Source organism: Leucopleurus acutus (assembly GCF_964270905.1).
Source record: "Leucopleurus acutus genome assembly, chromosome: X".
Taxonomy (NCBI): Eukaryota; Metazoa; Chordata; class Mammalia; order Artiodactyla; family Delphinidae; genus Leucopleurus; species Leucopleurus acutus.
The window spans coordinates 31,818,298-31,824,939 of NC_139148.1; the positions used below are offsets into that span (position 1 = coordinate 31,818,298).

At 40.7% G+C, this 6,642-nt stretch overlaps 1 pseudogene across 1 annotated transcript; it reads right to left on the reverse strand.

Moving 5' to 3' along the window:
• Positions 1-215: 215 nt before the first annotated feature.
• LOC309977991 (T-complex protein 1 subunit zeta-like) lies at positions 216-1,810 on the reverse strand (annotated as a pseudogene). Its single transcript has one exon. The product of its transcript is annotated as a T-complex protein 1 subunit zeta-like (transcript).
• Between the last annotated feature and the right edge of the window lie 4,832 nt (positions 1,811-6,642).

Here is a 6,642-nt window from a genome sequence, read left to right on the forward strand (position 1 = left end):
GCCTGTATGTGTACACTACAGTGCAATTTTTAAAATACTGTAATTATAATTTCAGAACCTCAGAATCTGAATAGGTGCCAGTGTTCTCTCCTTTTTTTATATGGGAAAAAAAATCCTTTGAAAATCATTTGAAGCTTGGACAAAAATTCCATAACTATATTCTTAGGATCGCTCTGTAGAGTCTGTGATTCAGATGATAAAAGGGAAGCTTCAATTCAACTTTTCAGAGAAGACATTCAAGCTCTCATGATCTCATCAACCAGGAGAATGTTGGTGGCAATCACAGTGTAGGAATGAAGAAGCTGTTTCTTTATACAATAGTATCCCTTATGCCTACTTCTGCTGCTACCATTGGCTCACCTGTATTCAAGTCTACACCCACAAGTTGACCTGATTCTGAATGTTCTGCTTGAACTTTAACTAGTGTTTCCTGAAGGTCAAAAACAGAGTTCTGAGCAAGAACCTTGGGAATCATGAGCAATGCATCAGCAAATGCTTGAACTCCAAGTTGGGCCCTGCCCTTTACACTGGGCTTGCATTTAATCAGGGCTTCTGCCATTGCCACTTCCACTGCACCAGCACTTGGAACTACACAGCCATCATCAATAGCATTTTTAACAGCTCTCAAACCATCTCTTATTGCATCTTTGAGTTGAGTAAGTGTGTGCTTATTTGGTCCTTTGATCAATAATGTGACCGAGCGAGGATTGTTATATTTCTCAATAAAGGTGAACTTCTCTTCTCACAATGTATATTCATAGACAAGTCCTGCATGTCCCAAACAATGAGGATTTAGGTTATCAAGAGAATTTAGGGCTACTCCACCACAAATAAGAGTCAGCCTTTCCATATTTCTCGTTTTAACTCTGTGCAGAGCTACTATGCCTTCTTTTGAAAGAGCATCTAAGGAAAAGGGATCAATTCCCTTTTGATTAATAACAACAAATCCTTTATCTGAATCACCACAGACTTTCGTTTGCATGTCTATAATTTTTTTAAATCTGTCTTCAATGAATTTTCTTTCAGCTTTCACTAGTTTCTCTCTCTCCTCTGCCCTCTTGTAAAAAAAAAGCCAGAATTCACTTCTGTTTTTCCATATTCTAATGACACATTGCATGTGAGGATGTATGCATCTTCTACTCTCTTTTTCATATCAGTATGCCATGCCCCATGGTCCAAAATAAGACCTCTGATTAAGCTTCCATCAGTTTCAGATTTGTTTTATCTCCATGATCTCAACCATGAAGAGGTCAATAGGTTCATCTTGTTTCTTATTGGCTAAAATGGAGTCCACTACAGCCTCTGTTAAGACATCAGCAAGTTCAGCATGAACTTTAGTACGTAGAGATGTTCTGGCCCCATCTATAAGTGTTTCCCTGTCCATCTCTTTGCTTAGTTTGACTTGTTCCAAAAACTGAAGTGCCTTTTCCTCTGCAGCTTCAAATCCTTCTGTAATTATTCTGGGTTGAAGACCTTCAGAAATGTAGAGATCCCCCTGCTTCAGGAGCTCTCCAATGATTAGGACATTGGAAGTAATACCATCACCAGTTATGTCATCCTGGGCTGTTGCTACTTTGGCTATTAAGGAGGCTGTTGCATGTTGAATTTGCATTTCATGAAGCAGCACATTTCCATCTTTAGTGAGCTTGATGTCTCCAGCACCAGAAACAAGCATCTTCATGGTGCCCTTAGGCCCCAAGTTAGTCCTCAGCACGTACTGCAGCCCCCAGGCCACACTGATGTTGACAGCCAACGCCGTGTGGGCTCAGGCCACCTCAGCCTTGGGGTTCAGGGTCTTCCTGGCCGCCATAGCTGACCCAGCAGAAGAAAGTGAGGGAACCCGGTGTCTGGAAAGCCCAGAGCCAGTTCAGCATGGCTGGGAGGCGCTATCCAGGTCTTCTGGAGAGGGAGTTTTCTTTTTTATTGTTTGAATATTTAAATAGTGTTAATAGCTTGTGAAATTTCTTCTTACTTAGGTCACTGATAATAATAAGAAAATCTTCCAAATACAGACAAATGAGAACTATTTCTTCTTTTTTTATTATATATTTGTTTATTTTGGCTGCACTGGGTCTTAGTTGCGGCATGTGAGATCTTAGTCACGGCATGCGAGATCTTTAGTTGAGGCATGCATGTGGGATCTAGTTCCCTGACTAGGGATCGAACCTGGACCCCCTGCACTGGGAGCACAGAGTCTTACCCACTGGACCACCAGGGAAGTCCCTGAGAACTATTTCTTAGACATTTGCTTTTCACCTCTATTATGTAAAAATTGAAGCCATATGAGGATTCAAGCTGAATCATTTACTACCTCAACTCAGTGGACAGTCGCCACTCCTTCACTACAGTTTGGGCTTTAAAGATCTAGTATAAGATAAAATGAAATACATCTCAACAACTCTGTAGGGAAAATGGGTCAGTCTTATTGTTCAATTCTTTTGGTTTGAGATCCCTTACAGAACTCATATCCCCTTTAAATACAGCTGCCACCAGTCGATATGATTTTTTTTAATTCATTTTTTCCTGGTCCTGAGTTACTGAACTTTGACCACAAATTGCATTGTATTTAGGGCCTCTCCGTCTCACCTCTAAACTTGGAGCATGTGTCTAGAAGAGAACAGAAACAAAACAAGCAAAAATCAAAATAAAATAAAAACCCAAACTAAAGAATCACCCTTCATCTTTCTTTACATTCTTGGCTTGTCTGAGTCCTTCCTTACTTTTATGGCTCATGACCTGTCCCATCTCCAAACATTTGATATCTGTTGCCACTTTTTAATCATATTTACCTCATACATCTCATCAATAGGTTGACTAGTTTGTTTTCAAATCTCAGTAATCACTGTCCTTCATTGCATGGTGACTTGAGAACTAGTTCATATATTTTGGCCAGTTTTTTTTTAAGTTTGTTTTATGTGAAAACGTAAATCTAATCCTTTAATATATCTTGACTGGAGGCATAAGTATGGTGCCGTTTTTTAAAATATGATCTTTTATGCCTCTAATCTCACTGAAAGTCAGGCTGGTCAGTTCTTTTTAATGTTCTCTGGGGAATCATCCCTCCTTTCTGAAGCCCTCAATTAAGTCTGAGTTCAAACCACCTACAGGAAAATGGCTCTTCCACCATTTACATCTCCCTTTGCAAACCTGCCTTAAACAATATGGCCCCGATCAACAATCCTAGTGACCTTGAAGAGACAGCAGTGTGTGGTGGCTTGAAGTGAGATCTTAGTTCCTGCCCAGGAAATGAACCTGGGTAGCCTGGGTGAAAACCAGGAATCCTAGCCACCAGTCCACCAGGGGCTACAGGCTAGAAGCAAAGTTGGCTTTTGCTGGCTTTGCCCCTGTTGAAAAATGAATTTCTCAGGGAGGCAAAAACTGTAAAAACACATATAAAGTTTATAATTAGAGACACTGCACAAGTGGGAGAGCACAAAAAGAAACAGTTTGTTTGGTTAAGACAGAAGCAAGGCAGAGATGCACACCCAGAGAGAAAGGGTGTGGGCGTCCTCCCTAACGAGGAGGAGCGCACCAGAGAGGTGACTCAAATCACTCATATAGGGTAGTTCTTCCTGGTCTTTGTTTACCTTTGGCTAATTATCTCACTTCTTTTTCCACACCTGGCCTGTCTTAGATCCCTTCCCGACATGCGTGCGCATCCTTTTGTCAAGAGGGATTTCAGCACAGAGGACTATGGGGAGGTTGACACACCTGTTACGGGGTGGTGCCCCCTCCCTTTTTGACCCCCGAGGAGCCTTTCTGCGGATGTGTAGTCAGGGAGGTCTCCTTGACCTCAAGAATAAGAAATACATGGTCTCTTTATTTTTTGTCCAAGCAGGACTCAGCCCCTCCTTGCTCCCTCCATTATCTTTATCTTGGAGTATCTGTCCATAGGGGACAGATTCCAGCTGCTCAGCCTGGGGCCCATCTATCTCCTTCTTCACTAGCACTTACGAGTTCCAACAGTCACAATAGAAGCAGTGACCATGGAGGATATGCTTTGCAACAAAGAGGTTTCTCTCTGATTTTCGGTTGGGTCTGTTGATGCAAAACAAGATGGAAAGTGGAGGAAATCCTTTGACTAATTAAGCCAAGAAAGCACCATAGCCTCCATTTGTTGGATGTTTCAGATAAATAGTCTTTGAGCTTGATATGTGTGGAACAGCTCAAATGCTCCATTTTGTAGCTCACTTGTGGGAACAGATCAAGCCCTCAAGTTCCCCTGATGTGTGTGTTTCTTACTGAAAGTAGTGTCTTTACTTATTTTTATTTTTTTCTTCAGATTTAAATAACATAAGCTTAAGAATGTGGAATGGGGTGTGGAAGAGCCAAATATGTAATTTTATGAGTAGTAAAAGCACTTGAAATTAAATCATCCCGGGGAATTAATTTGCATAGAAAACTGACATCTACAACTTGATTTGAGAAATATATGCCAGTTTCTGGTTGACTGTGTATTTCTTAAGCATATACTATAGAAGAAGTTGTTTGTAGTATTTGTATTTCTCATGTCTAGGGCATTGGGTATCGTGTTTCAGATGATCAGTGAATGCTAAATGAAAGAAAGAAGTGGATCATTGTGGTCCTCCTCTCATTTTTGTGGCCTTCAAAAGACTAAAGGGATTTTTGAGCAGTTTATATATCAGTGATCCATGAATTCATTAGTTTATTCTCACAGGAAAATATTAGAACAACCCAGTGAATATTTGGTAGATTGAGCTTCTGCTTTTTTCATGTGCTGTCTCTTCCAAAAAACTTTTTAATAAGAAAATTACTCAGGTAGAGACAGTGTATTCTAAGGCTGTAAGCTAATGTTGGTTCCTAAGCATCCTTCAAATCAACTTCAAGTATGTCCTGGTAGATCAAGGGAGACTATGTAGATGCAGATATTGGCGATTCTGATCTCCACAGAACAGGAGTGAGCTCACTGCAGAGTTTGGCCCATTCCTAACTCCACCAGGGAAAGTGAAGGGCTTCTGCTGCTCTGACTGGGAAACCTGCCCTCTCTTCTCAGTGGAAGAACAGATCATACGGTTAGCTCATTTTATATGTGGTGATGTGACAAGGCGTAAAGCACTAGAACTACAGGGTTTTATTTTCAGGATTACTGAGCAAGTCCCTTTAATAATGGAGGAGAGAAATATGTCTCTTTGCAACTTGACAGGTAAAGATTTATTTTCTCATCTTTAACTGTGTCCAGTGTGCTTATGGATGGAGAGACTGAGCTCACAGGTGACAGCCTTGAACATGGCATATCACAGAGGCCAGCATCAGGCCCTGCTGTAACTACACTGGCTGGCCAGCCAGGGCTTGCAAGGCAAAGCCAAGGGCTCCCCTTGGGAGCCATTCAGGTTTCATGTTGGAGTATTTAGAGAGGGGAAAGCCAGAGGTACAGAGACATTTTAAAGACCATTTAAGATTGTAAACATACAGGAGGGGAATACCATGTGCTGAGAATTATAAGAAGTTTGGTCCTCTCAAATTTTCCACAGCCTTCATGAGAGGGCTGTAAGAAGGGAGGGCAGGAAAGGGACACTGCTCACTAGGCTTTGGCATGAACGCTGAGTCCGAAAGCCCACGGCTGTTCTCTGAAGAGGACTCTAGTAAATCATCCACTTGGGCTCATATCTCTGTTCCATTTCTTTGATCTAGCAAAAGAGAACAAATGGTGGCCCTCAAAAGATGAAAACTAAGATGTTGTGACTCCAGTTTAAATTATGGAAGCACTTCAGTATTGTCTTTTAAGCTCTAGTCTTCCTTAGCCTTGTAGAGAGTATAAAAACCAAGAGGCAGTACTGTTAACTTATCAAGAAAAATCAGTATCCTTGGTGTGGTTTGTAAATGAGGCACATATTGTCTGTGAGGTGAGGGTGTGAGAAAAGGAAAATTTTAAAAGTAATAATAGAGGCATAGGGAAAATGACAGTTTTATTAAGTGGCCTGAGAGATATCTCAGAGTTGTAGCATTTTTTGTAAACAGGTAGTCTGTATGTGTTGTCAAAATGCAAAGGAGACTCACATATCACTCCATGCCCAGATCTGGAGGATGATATAAAAGCAAAAGGAAATAATTGAGTATAAACTTTGGACCTCAAATTAATAAATATGTTAAAGAATAGTAGAGATCTCCTTCCTTGGGACCGTGGAACCTGCTGACTTGATCAGTGCAAATCACAGACGGTTGCTAAGCAATGCCTGTCCTGATGCCAGTCAGGTGATTCTATTATTCTTTGTAGAGTTTCTCTCTGCTTTCTGAGACTATGTATGGCATTTTGTTCTCCAAGAATGCAATAATACTCCTTTTTTAAAAACCATTTAATACTATGAAATCTCAAACATATATATTTTTCTTGAGAATGAAATATGTCTATTCCTGTCAAAACCAGATCATAAGGTTTTCAGAAAAGAAGATAAAATAGAGAAATGTCAGTATTGGAGATGGCTTTCCATAAGCCGATTAGGGAAATGGGGATTAACACTGATGCTAATGCAATTTGTGTGCGAACTCCTTTTAACATATGTCCCTGGCATCCTCCAAAGTCTCATGGTCTCCAGGGGACAAACCCCATTACTCAGTGCATTTCAGAGTGCCGAGGACAGAAATCTACATGAATATATGGAAAATTATTTCTGAAATTGTACT